At 38.9% G+C, this 12,961-nt stretch overlaps 1 protein-coding gene across 1 annotated transcript in view; it reads left to right on the top strand.

The window, feature by feature from the left end:
* The first annotated feature begins 1,141 nt into the window (after positions 1–1,141).
* The window catches only part of LOC307129073 (uncharacterized protein), a 46,858-nt gene continuing 35,038 nt past the window's right edge, over positions 1,142–12,961 (top strand). The window contains exon 1 of the mRNA XM_079821206.1: positions 1,142–1,217. The gene's annotated coding sequence lies outside the window, so the exon portion shown is untranslated. The remainder of the gene's footprint in view (positions 1,218–12,961) is intronic.

Raw genomic sequence — 12,961 nt, forward strand, 5'->3', positions numbered from 1 at the left:
TGTGTGTGTGTGTGTGTGTGTGTGTGTGTGTGTGTGTGTGTGTGTGTGTGTGTGTGTGTGTGTGTGTGTGTGTGTGTGTGTGTGTGTGTGTGTGTGTGTGTGTGTGTGTGTGTGTGTGTGTGTGTGTGTGATGGGTAGGTTTAGGGCCAGGGGCAGTGTGTGTGTGTGTGTGTGTGTGTGTGTGTGTGTGATGGGTAGGTTTAGGGGCTGTGTGTGTGTGTGTGTGTGTGTGTGTGTGTGTGTGTGTGTGTGTGTGATGGGTAGGTTTAGGGGCAGGGGCAGTGTGTGTGTGTGTGTGTGTGTGTGTGTGATGGGTAGGTTTAGGGGCAGGGGCAGTGTGTGTGTGTGTGTGTATGATGGGTAGGTTTAGGGGCAGGGGCAGTGTGTGTGTGTGTGTGTGTGTGTGTGTGTGTGTGTGTGTGTGTGTGTGTGTGTGTGTGTGTGTGATGGGTAGGTTTAGGGCCAGGGGCAGTGTGTGTGTGTGTGTGTGTGTGTGTGTGTGTGTGTGTGTGTGTGTGTGTGTGTGTGTGTGTGTGTGTGTGTGTGTGTGTGTGTGTGTGTGTGTGTGATGGGTAGGTTTAGGGGCAGGGGCAGTGTGTGTGTGTGTGTGTGTGTGTGTGATGGGTAGGTTTAGGGGCAGGGGCAGTGTGTGTGTGTGTGTGTGTGTGATGGGTAGGTTTAGGGGCAGGGGCAGTGTGTGTGTGTGTGTGTGATGGGTAGGTTTAGGGGCAGGGGCAGTGTGTGTGTGTGTGTGATGGGTAGGTTTAGGGGCAGGGGCAGTGTGTGTGTGTGTGTGTGTGATGGGTAGGTTAGAAAGTTAAGAAAAGAATTAGAAAGTTAAGTAGAATTAGTTAGCTAGCTAGTCTTTGCGTGTGTGCGTGTGTGTGTGTGTGTGTGTGGTGGACAGTTGCAGTAGGTAGGAAGTTATGTGGCAGCAGAATTAGCTAGCAGAATTAGCTAGCTAGCTAGTCTTCCTTGGGTCCGTGTGTGTGTGTGTGTGTGTGTGTGTGTGTGTGTGTGTGTGTGTGTGTGTGTGTGTGTGTGTGTGTGTGTGTGTGTGTGTGTGTGTGTGTGTGTGTGTGTGTGTGTGTGTGTGTGTGTGTGTGTGTGTCCAGCTCTCTTATGAGCTTTATATAAGACAGAAACCTGTCAGACAAACATCTCTCAGACTCGATCGAGGAGAAGCTGCTCTTCTGACTCCAGCTACAGTCGCACAGGTAAGTGTGTTTATAATATTGAGTGTTTTTTTTGTATTGCACACATATATACTAATACATAGAAATATAATATTTAAGTCAGAAGAAGATATTGAATATAAAATACAGGGCTAAGGAGATATTAATCTTGACTAAATGCTGTGTTTATAAAATATTGGATAACAAACTTGCTCAGAAAGTTTCTATAATATTCCTTAGAACAATATAAGATTTACATTTACATTTAGTCATTTAGCAGACGCTTTTATCCATAAGATATGATGGTGTTTGTGGTTTGCTTTACATCCAGTCATTAATCTTCAGTTAATTATTGAGCAGACTCCACTCAGACTATATTATATTGCTCATAAGTGTATTAAGTGTACATGTGTAAAACACATCAGAAAGCTTATATACAAACCCGATTCCAAAAAAGTTGGGACACTGTACAAATTGTGAATAAAAACAGAATGCAATGATGTGGAAGTTTCACATTTCAATATTTTATTCAGAATACAACATAGATGACATATCAAATGTTTAAACTGAGAAAATGTATCATTTTAATGGAAAAATAAGTTGATTTTAAATTTCATGGCATCGACGCATCTCAAAAAAGTTGGGCCAAGGCCATGTTTCCCACTGTGTGGCATCCGCTCTTCTTTTTATAACAGTCTGCAAACGTCTGGGGACTGAGGAGACAAGTTGCTCAAGTTTAGGAATGGGAATGTTGTCCCATTCTTGTCTAATACAGGCTTCGAGTTGCTCAACTGTCTTAGGTCTTCTTTGTCGCATCTTCCTCTTTATGATGTGCCAAATGTTTTCTATGGGTGAAAGATCTGGACTGCAGGCTGGCCATTCCAGTGCCCGGATCCTTCTTCTACGCAGCCATGATGTTGTAATTGATGCAGTATGTGGTCTGGCATTGTCATGTTGGAAAATGCAAGGTCTTCCCTGAAAGAGACGACGTCTGGATGGGAGCATATGTTGTTCTAGAACTTGGATAGACCTTTCAGCATTGATGGTGCCTTTCCAGATGTGTAAGCTGCCCATGCCACACACACTCATGCAACCCCATACCATCAGAGATGCAGGCTTCTGAACCGAGCGCTGATAACAACTTGGGTTGTCCTTGTCCTCTTTAGTCCGGATGACATGGCGTCCCAGTTTTCCAAAAAGAACTTCAAATTTTGATTTGTCTGACCACAGAACAGTTTTCCACTTTGCCACAGTCCATTTTAAATGAGCCTTGGCCCAGAGAAAACGCCTGCGCTTCTGGATCATGTTTAGATATGGCCTTGTGTATTTCAGCAGGACAATGCAAAACCACATACTGCAGCTATTACAACAGCATGGCTTCGCCGTAGAAGAGTCCGGTGCTGAACTGGCCTGATCTTTCACCTATAGAGAACATTTGGTGCATAATTAAACAAAAAATACACCAAAGACGACCACAAACTCTTCAGCAGCTGGAAAGCTGTATCAGGCAAGAATGGGACCAAATTCCAACACCAAAACTCCAGAAACTCATAACCTCGATGCCCAGACGTCTTCAAACTGTTTTGAAAAGAAGAGGGGATGCTACACATGCCCCGTCCCAACTTTATGAGACCTGTAGCAGGCATCCCGTTTGAAATGAGCTCATTTAGTGGATAAAAGTGTAAAATTTCTGAGTTTAAACATTTGTTTTCTATTTTCTATTGTGATTAACATATTGGCTCATGTGATTTGAAAGTCTTTTAGTTTTCATTTTATTCAAATTTAAAAAACGTTCCAACTTTTCCGGAATTCGGGTTGTGGATTAGATACATTGATTAACATATATTGATTAAAGAGCCACACAGGCACCAGTGGGTAATGGCATTACAAATGGAAATGTATTATTTTTCCAGCCACAAAATGACTCTAATTTGCCTCTTTGGATTGGAATTCTCTATTTTAAACCTTAATTACTTCACTAATTGTAATATACATTATACAAATATTTGGAGAAAAATATTTTAAGTGGTCATTAATGGACCATAATTATTGCACAAATAGTATTTAGTACCAAGAGATCTCAAAATATTCAATAAATATTATTGAACTAAAATATAGAACATTTATTTAATTGAAAAATTGTTAAGGTATATGGTCACATTTGAGTGTGAGCAATTAGTAAGGAATACCTGAGGGCTAAATACAAGAAAAACATTAACATTAATGTTAACATTGTTGCATCTCCATCACTCTCCAGTATAAAACGATCCTGTATGGTTGATGGAATAATCAATGCACACTATGCTGTACTGTTAACCAAAACTTGCTGCAAACACCTGTAAAGTGGAGCTGTTGTGTATCAAGCCATTCAAATGTATTGACACAGGGCTAGAAGTATTGAGAGCTCGTGAAGCACGTGATCGCGCACGCCCCCCCGAGATGAGAGAGCATATCGCAACTCCGTTTTTCTATGCTCATCCATGAATGAGCGTGGATTTTTAGCATATTTACTTAAATTTCTTAGGTAATATCTTTGGGTTGACCCATTTCAGAGGCGACTAAAATCAGAATTTGAATGGACTGTGAATAAATCTCTCTACAAACTTTACGCTGACTGACATATGCGCATGAATCAGTCACGCACAGAGAAATATTGTAAGTTACATTTTTAACAAGCAGAATAATAGAGCATCACAAATTCAATACACATTTTTAGCTATGCATTTTGACTATTAGAGACTAAAACATGGTCTTTAACATGAACCATTATTGGCTTTTACATGAAGTCAGTGTCACTTTACCACTGTGCACACCTGGCACAGCCCTTGTGACGTGTGGACACTGTGTGGAGGTGCTGTGCTCGTCCGCAGCGGTGCAGAGTAGCCTACCGTAGTAGCGCGCGCGTTTTTCCAGGCGCGCCTATGCCGCGGCAAAAACTCAACTTTTCAGAATGCCGCAAGCGCACCGCAGGTCATGTGACAAAAACCAACCAATCACCTTCGGCCTTTCCATATAACAAGCTCGGCCGAACAGCTGATCATAGCTGAACACTAGGGCAGATTTTTATTTCTCATCTCGCAAGCGCTTGTGGAAAAGGGACAGCAGCGCAGCAGCTAATTATATTAATTATAATAATACGAAAATAATTACGTGAATAATATACTTGTTATTATTATAATTAAAGCAGAATAATAATAATCAGCATGCATTCAATAAAGACATTTAGCCCTTTTTGGTGTTGTTTGGGGTGGTAAGGGACCTGGATAATGGATAGGGGGCGCTGGCCTAAAAACGGTTAAGAACGACTGTGCTAGATGATTAAACGCATTGAAACAAAAGCTCAGGATTATATCATCAGTTAGCGTTCATGTTTCCTCCCTCATATATAAAGCTGTTTTGGTAATCGGTGAGCTCGATCTATAGAAGGACTAGAATAACAGCATTCATTTGGTGTGGAGATTGAATGATTGTCTTATTATGTGTTGCAGGTTCAGACACGATGACAGGCATTATTCCCAAGAGAAAAGCAAAAGGCACAGACATCTGTGCAATGGCCGGATTCTATTGTATAATCCGTTCTGATCTCGGCTGCTTTATGGAGACAAGGGATATGCATAGTGGTTCAGACATCTCTATTTACAGTCTGCACCCTTCCTGCCAAAATGGAGACCATTACATTTGTGATTGGAGATCCATATTTTACATCATCAAGGGCAATTCCTACCGCACAGTCACCGACCTGGAGACAGACAGCGATGCTGTAGTTCTCAGCCTTCATCCCAACTGCCGGGGTGGAGACCACTACTTCTCAGCCTCTGACAATTTCTACATAATCTTCCAGGAAAAGGGCACTTACCGAGTAACAACAGACCTGACTCGAGACTCAGATGCTGAAGAACACAACCTGCCTCCCGACTGCAGAACTGGTCTCTATTTCTGGGGCAACGTAGACTGCAGCTACTTACTCAAGCCAGCCTCAGAGTGGGGTGTTGAGTGCGGCATTGCACTTTTCGGCAATGCTGGGGTACTTTTCGCCGATTTTATATTGCAATACCTTAATGGGGCAAGATGGCCGTGTGTCTTTTCTGTTCATCCTGATGTTGTTAACTTCCTTCCTGGTGGGCTGGCCTTAAATAGAGGCCCAGCCTTTGGCATTTGGGAGAATATTAAAACTATAACTAATGACAGTGATACACTAGTGAAATGGCAAAAGAAAATCAATAAAAAGGTTGGCTACAATAAGGAGAAGATGACCCAGATCACACACAACTGGAAGATAGGCGGGTCAGTCACATGTGAAACTGGAGATCTTGCCAAGTTAATTGCGAAGGTCCAGTTCACCTTTTCTGCAGAATATGGAGGTTCAAATGTCAGCACTGATAAAGAAAGCTGGAGCGAAGTGACTGAAGAGGAAGAACAACTCAGTGTTGAGCTGAAGCCAAACCAGTCTTTATATCTGTGGCAGTACAAACTGGGTCTTGGCAAGGAACCAGTGTTGTTCTGCCGTGATTTAAAGATTTCTAACAGTCCAAACCCTCCGACTGAAGTCCCGCTGGCACCCGCTCAACCATGAAAACATATCAGGATGGATTAACTCCAGCTTCAGTTAAATACCTCAATTGTAACTTCCCAAGCAATTATTTAGAGATCTGCAGGCATTGCTTAAAATGAGTATGAAATTGTTTAATATAGCAGAGATTTTTCAGTTACAGTTGATTTAACTACAAATTACAACACAATTCATTATGGTATTATTGAAACTTTGTGTTTGTGATTAATAGAAATGGATAGAATCCTACTTTAAATCTCATGCAATTTCTTCTTAAAATCTCACTAGAGATGTTCCGATTTCCCTTCCCGATACCGATTCCGATACCTGGGATCAGGGTATTGGCCGATACCGCGTACTGATCCGATACCTGGGTGTGTATCTGTATACAGAGCCGGATTAAATAAATGGACTACACTAGGCAGGCTGCATTTTTTGGGCCCCCCTCCATCGATGTTATTTATGAATTGAAATCTGAAACTTACCAAAGTTACTAATAAAAGTGAATTCACATTTTACATAGCCTAGTCTTTGGTTACAAATTGGTTGTGTTGTATATTAAACAGTCCATCAGACTATTTTTTGATATTCATTATTTATACGTCATTACATGGCTCTATTAAATGCTATTAAATTATCCTCATCCATTGGGAGTGTCATTGTTAAGGCAGTAGTACCAGTAAATAACCAATAGGTGTCAGTAAACTATGTAAACAGAGCAAATAAGTTTATCTTATTTGCTCTGTTTACATTTAATCAACACATTTAATTAAGATTTTCTGCAAAATGCAATAGCTTACAACATTTATAAATGTTGTAATTAAGAACAAGAAGGCAAACATGACCCCTTCACATTCATCAAGACCATTTAGAAACTGTCTCACAATAAATAATAATAAATATAAGGATGGAGGATTTAAACTATGGAAAACTAAAGGTATTCAGACTATTAAAGACTTGTATATGGATGGAATACTTCTTACATTTCAAGAATTGTGATAAACACCAGATTCCCACAATGCTTTTTTTTTTTAAATATTCACAGCTTAAAAGTTTTATGTCTTCCAGGTCTACAGATATTGTGTACATTCCCAAATTGTCATTAATTAAGGAAATAATTGAAAAAAGAGGTGAAAAGGGCCAATTGTCAAAATATTATAATTTAATAATGTCTAACTCTAAAGAGTCTGCTGTAGACAAATTAAACGCATGGAGGAAAGACATTCAAGAAGAAATAGAGGAATTTGAATGGACTGAAGCATGTTTAAAGGCGCAAAAACAAATCATAAACACGCGGCTTAAATTATTACAGTATAAATGGTTGACAAGGGTTTATATAACACCTGAAAAACTCAATCATATGTCTAGCAATATTCCTGATATATGTACAAAATGCCACACTTATAAAGGAACTCTAATTCATTGTCTATGGGAATGTTCTGATATACAGAAGTTCTGGAAGGATGTCATAAACTGTTTGTCAGAACGGTTTAATCTTAAAATACCACATTGTGCCAAACTTTGTGTACTGGGAATATATCCTACAGGTTTCTCACAAACAAAGAAACACACTAGACTATTGGACTTTGGATTGTTACATGCCAGAAGAGCCATTGCTGAACTGGAAGAGCATGGAAGCACCTTCTATAAAACAATGGATAAAAGAACTTTCAGAGGGCATTGGACTGGAAAGGCTGACTTATATCTCCAAGAGTAAAATAAAGGACTTTGTACAATTATGGGAGCCATACATGATTATTATATCATATGTAAAGTAGGGCCATGCCATTATTCTTTTATTGATTTATTTCTTTTTTTACATTTGTTTTTATCTTTTATTATCATTTTGAATTAGATTTTCTTGTAACTTAATGCTGAGTTCCGTGCGAAACGCGCCTTCCGCGCCGCGGGACCTCCAGACGCGCGTAAACGCGCCTTTCCATTGACTTAACATTGAAATCACTCGCGCCAAACGCTCTATTCGCGTTTGGTGTGAACGCAGCATAAAACTTGACACGGAAATGATGTTTTACTTATTTCCCGCCGCATCTTCCACCGCGTCTTCGGGCCGTGTCTCCGGGCCTGGCTCGGCCTCTGGCTCTGTTGACTCGAGCAGGTTCACAGCTGGCGGACGGCTGCCCGACAGAAACTTCAATAAAGACCCCCGCTGTCTCTTCTTTTGTTCCTCTTCATTTTTTTTCTTTTTACGTTTTGCAAAATAAATTGTAGATAGGACATTTGTAAATTTTCATTTTATTATAATTTTTTATTTTTTTGTCCCTCTGTCTGGGCCCCATCCCGCCAATCGGGCCCTAGGCACGTGCCTAGTTTGCCTTTGCGTTAATCCGGCTCAGTCTGTATATACTACTAGCCCTGTATGAATTGCTAAAATTATTATATGGTGTGCTTCAGACTCATCCTTTAATAAAACATGAACAAATGCATACAGCGAACGACTGTATTTATTACAGTATTTTTATTATCTGACATGCATTTGACAGTAATATTATTTATTTGTCTTAAGCGAAAAATAACTTAAATTGCAGCCACAAATCTAACACTGCAAACTGAAAAAGGTATTTTAGTTTTACAGTATAACTGTGTAAAAAAAACAAATAATATATTAATCAGAAAATAATGTCTTTATAACCATCTAGGCATAATTATTATTAGTAGAGATATTATTAGTATTAAATAGAGACGTAGCTGAAATCTACTCTAGGCTACAACAGGAGCCTAATATATTCTGTAAATTTCTTCACGTCAAACTGAACTTTTATTTTGACGGGTTGCTGTGAAGACCTTTGAGTGTCACGCGCTCACCCGCCATCCACACAGAGACACAGAATTTGCAGGAGTAATATCTAAATAGTATTTTGCAGTTTAATATTCACAGACACTAGTATATATTCAGCTACAGTCTGGAGCCCTGAGCTTAGATTAACACGGAAGCCACTGAATGCAGCTGCGGGAAATACTGAGTATACTCAGGAGTCTGTAACTTACTACCGGTACTACAGAAATACTGGTATCATCACATTTTTTACATTTCAGTACTGACTTGGTACCGAAGTACCGGTACTTGTGACATCCCTAGTCGCCATTTTACTGGCTGGTTGTTCCAGTCTGAAATACTGCTAAACAGCGGACATACTGCTAATGCGTTTTCATTTCTTCTTTGCTGCTCTAAACAGGGATTGCTTGCGGCAACACAGCACAACTTCCTGTGTTTGCAATGCATTTTGAGCATCGAAGAAGAACCATGCAGCAGTTAGGCAAAGCTAGTGGTCATAATAACTAGGTCTTGTTTAAGAAAATGGTATCGGATCGGTACATGGGTTCAAGTACTCGCCCATAACAATGCCAGAATTTGTTGTGGTATCTGTGATATTTCCGATACTAGTATTGGATTCGGAACAACTCTAAATCTCACACATGTAACCTTTCAATATGGTGCTAAATCAGGCTTTGGGAAAGTGTAACAAGAATATAATGGGTGCTCTGTCTATATTATCTATATATAGTCTATGCTATTGTTGGATTCACAAGTCATAAAAAGCACTGCATTCTGTACACTCTGTACCCATTATGCATTTGGCGCATACATGCAAATTAAAACCATTTTGTTTTTCACATATTTGACTTTATAGCATATACCATTTGGATTTGGCTTTTAATGTGCTAAATAAAGCTGGATACTGCTTTTAAAGTCTTGGGGTTTTCATTGTCATTCTGTTTCTTGAGAAACCAAAGACTCATGCTAAGATTTTATTTATGGACTTTTCATCTGCTTTTAACACCATGCAACCCAATATCCATATAAATGCATATAGAAATACACATCCACACTACTCTGCACATACTTCAAATCAGGGTATGGTTATACAGCCTAATCGCAGCAGGAATAAAAATATATTTCCTTCTTACACTGTGGAGGAATCAACATCCATAAATAAAGGGTGAGCAGTTTCACACAAAATGACAGAGTTTGGCTAGAATTCTCCTCTCCATCATGGTCAGGGGATCTCTGGATAATCCGTAATTCGTTTGGAGTTATAAAACGAAAATACCGTTTTTCTGTTTTTTGTTTCAAAACGAAAAACCAAAAAAACGTTTTTGGTGTCAGAATCACAAAACGAAAAACCAATTAAATACGGTCCGTTTTTCGTTTTGAACTTCAGTCAATTCGTTTTTCGTTTATAAACCAAAAACGGAAGTCACGTGGTCTATTCCTTTTTTGGAAGCGAAAGTAACCGGTAACACTTTCAAAATAGAAGTAACTATAGTTAACGAGGTGATTGTAGACTTACTATAACGTTTTTTAGTGCCACTAAAGTAGCACTGGGTGTGAGAGAAAAAACAAAAAAAACACTTAAGTTAACTGAAATAAAAATTAAAACTAATAAAATAATAACTCTGGCTGTTAGGGAGAATTAAACATTTGTAAGAACATTGGTGACCTGTAACTTCAGATTAAGACAAGTGAACTAATTTTATATGTAGCTTAGGATAGCAGGAAGCCTATTTATTTATAAGTTTCTATTATTTAATTCACATTTTAGTTTTGTAACATATGTCTTGCTATGTGGAAGCTCAACCAGCAGAGGTCACTCTACCCCCTTCTGCGCACCGACTCTTTCTGTGGGACAACAGGCAACAAGGGTTTGACCTTTTGACTTGTGTTTATATCAAAGAGAAGGCAAGCACTGCTACCAACAGAAGCTAATCACTGAGTTTGAAGGATGTGCAGAACTTCACGTGCCTTCCAGCTCCTCTTTCTATGGCACTATAGCTGTTAAAAACTCTCAGCTTCCACCATCTACTGTTACCCCTTCTGTGTCAAAACAAAACTCTTCCAAAACAAATCTATAAAGTTGTATACCTTTTATTTTCATTCGCATTTTTCTCCAGTGTAATATACTTATTATGTTAGTAAAGTAGATGAAATATTTTTTATGCAGCTTGTAGTTCTCATTAGTTATGTAGACCTACTTGTGTGTGAAACCTAGCCTTACTCAGTCAAAAATTATCTCTAGCCCTGGGACTTTCAGATCTTTTAGTGCTTTTTTGGGTTTAATTCTGTTTGATGAACCACCAGGGAAAGGCAGTGCTCTGTACTCTTGGTACTTGTGTAAAGTAAAATAAAAGTGAAGTTAAATTATTCAGTTTTGGTACTCTGGTACTACCCTAGTACTCGTGTCAGGGCCTCCCAGAGTTTCCCCAATACCTGGAGGATGTGAGCCTGTGCACTGTGTGCTGGGTTTAAGGACTGATGATAGTAGCAAGACTGGCCCCAGTCACCATCACTCTCTCTTCAAATAAATGCTGGACTGGCAGGACACCACTCCTTCCTCCGGCACCATAAAAGGGCCTTTGTTGTCACTTTCAGATATTTACATCATGGTTTATGGTAAGCCACATCTTTGAATTGTGGCACTACTTTTGTGGAATTGGATGATGTCAACTTATGTCTTTAAATACAAATGTACATCAAAATGTACAAAGGTACAGTGAAGCAGGGCTCTGCATTGCAACTCTTTCACTTGCATATATGCCCTTAAATGATTTACAAGCATATTGGGTCAGTGAAGACTAAAACCTACTGTAAATGTTATAGTCAAGTCATCTTCATTTATATAGCGCTTTTAACAATGTAGATTGTTTCAAAGCAGCTTTACAGAGATTTTTTGTGTCTGGACCACCACTGTACAACCATGTTCACATTGCATAGGCCTATAAATGAAAAACACATCTTTAGAGGAGGCTTCATTTAATGGGTGATTTTCACATGGTTTTTACTCGTTTTATTAACATAACAAAGTAAATATCATTTGAAGTAATACAATCGTCTTTAAAAATATTGGATGAAGACGTTATATTTCGAAAAAAACAAAATCTACAAGAGCTAACCCCTCTGTTGATTGTGTGTCTTAAATATACTGTAACAACAACAAAACAGGCAGTCCATGTTTGGGTGGTGTGACAGGATAGCACAGCAGCGATTCTCCGAAAGCCCTCTGTGATGCCTTGGTGATGTGAGAGGGTCGTGGGAAAGGGTGGCACAGCAGTGTCGAATCCTCATTGGCACAGTTATTCAGTCATGCTGTAAGAGATTTCCGGAGAGCAAAGAGATAAAGACATAAGACTATATTGGATACAACTAAAAACTAAAAAAATCTGTCAGACAGTTGAAAGATTTGCAGTTGAATTTCATGCCCCATATTTTTTGGGTTTCAAAAACAACAGTGTAGCTACAGGAATACCAGAGACTTGAAAAAGTCAAATAGAGACTTGAATATCTTTCAGCTTCCCTGAAGTCATAAATATGACAATCTTTTGGTTTCCCTGCAAATAATCCTAATAATACTTTTTTCATTAATACATTTTGTTTTATCCAAAACTACTTATTCCTACAATCACATGAAATATGGACAGATATTTACTCTGACACTGTACTACCAACATATTAATGTAAGTGGGAAGAAAGACAACTGTATAAGTCAATATAGGCTGGATCATGAAAAAGGAGATATAACATATTGTCACACAAATTGAAGTAAGAAAATCATGATCTAACCGTGACAAAAATCTAATTGTAGTCAGTCACTTTGTTTTTGCCATACTTAACCATTTTATAAAAGCAAATGCTCAGTTCAAGCAGGATTATGTGTCTATTATATCACAGTTAAGGAGGTTGTCAGCCCAACATGAACAGTGCCCCTTAAGTATGATATAATAAGTGTATACTGAAGCCTGAAGTGAGCTATTGCTTAGATATTAAGATGCCTGAATACCAGGACTCTAGCTGATCATGTTTCTATCAATAAGAGAACAATCAGTCTTTGTTTTTTAGTGAGCATCTTTATACCATTTGTTCGTTCAACCATCCGACTGCTGTTTCCTGTTTCTATGGTAATGTTTACTGTACTGTCTGCATGCAACAGTACAGTAAACTGTAATAAGTATATTACACTGGAGAAAAATGCGAATGAAAATAAAAGGTATACAACTTTATAGATTTGTTTTGGAAGAGTTTTGTTTTGACACAGAAGGGGTAACAGTAGATGGTGGAAGCTGAGAGTTTTTAACAGCTATAGTGCCATAGAAAGAGGAGCTGGAAGGCACGTGAAGTTCTGCACATCCTTCAAACTCAGTGATTAGCTTCTGTTGGTAGCAGTGCTTGCCTTCTCTTTGATATAAACACAAGTCAAAAGGTCAAACCCTTGTTGCCTGTTGT

Source organism: Gobio gobio (genome assembly GCF_949357685.1).
Source record: "Gobio gobio genome assembly, chromosome: 7".
NCBI classification, from domain to species: domain Eukaryota; kingdom Metazoa; phylum Chordata; class Actinopteri; order Cypriniformes; family Gobionidae; genus Gobio; species Gobio gobio.